The sequence below is a fragment of the Antrostomus carolinensis genome, unplaced genomic scaffold (assembly GCF_000700745.2).
Source record: "Antrostomus carolinensis isolate BGI_N321 unplaced genomic scaffold, ASM70074v2 scaffold24689, whole genome shotgun sequence".
NCBI classification, from domain to species: domain Eukaryota; kingdom Metazoa; phylum Chordata; class Aves; order Caprimulgiformes; family Caprimulgidae; genus Antrostomus; species Antrostomus carolinensis.
Window position 1 is genome coordinate 12,730 of NW_010341000.1, and position 246 is coordinate 12,975.

The following is a 246-nucleotide window of genomic DNA, read 5'->3' on the forward strand; positions in this document are numbered from 1 at the left end:
TTGTCCCTCTGCTGCCTTCCCCAGTGAGCGGCTGATGGGGCACCAGCCCCCTGTGCTTGGTGAGGGGCTCTTTGGCCAAGGGCAGGGAGTAACAGAACAAGGGGTGATGGCTTTAAACTGGAAGAGGGGAGATTGAGATGAGATGTGAGGAAGAAATTCTTTGCTGTGAGGGTGGTGAGACCCTGGCCCAAGTTGCCCAGAGAAGCTGTGGCTGCTCCTCCCCGGAAGGGTTGAAGGGCAGGCTGG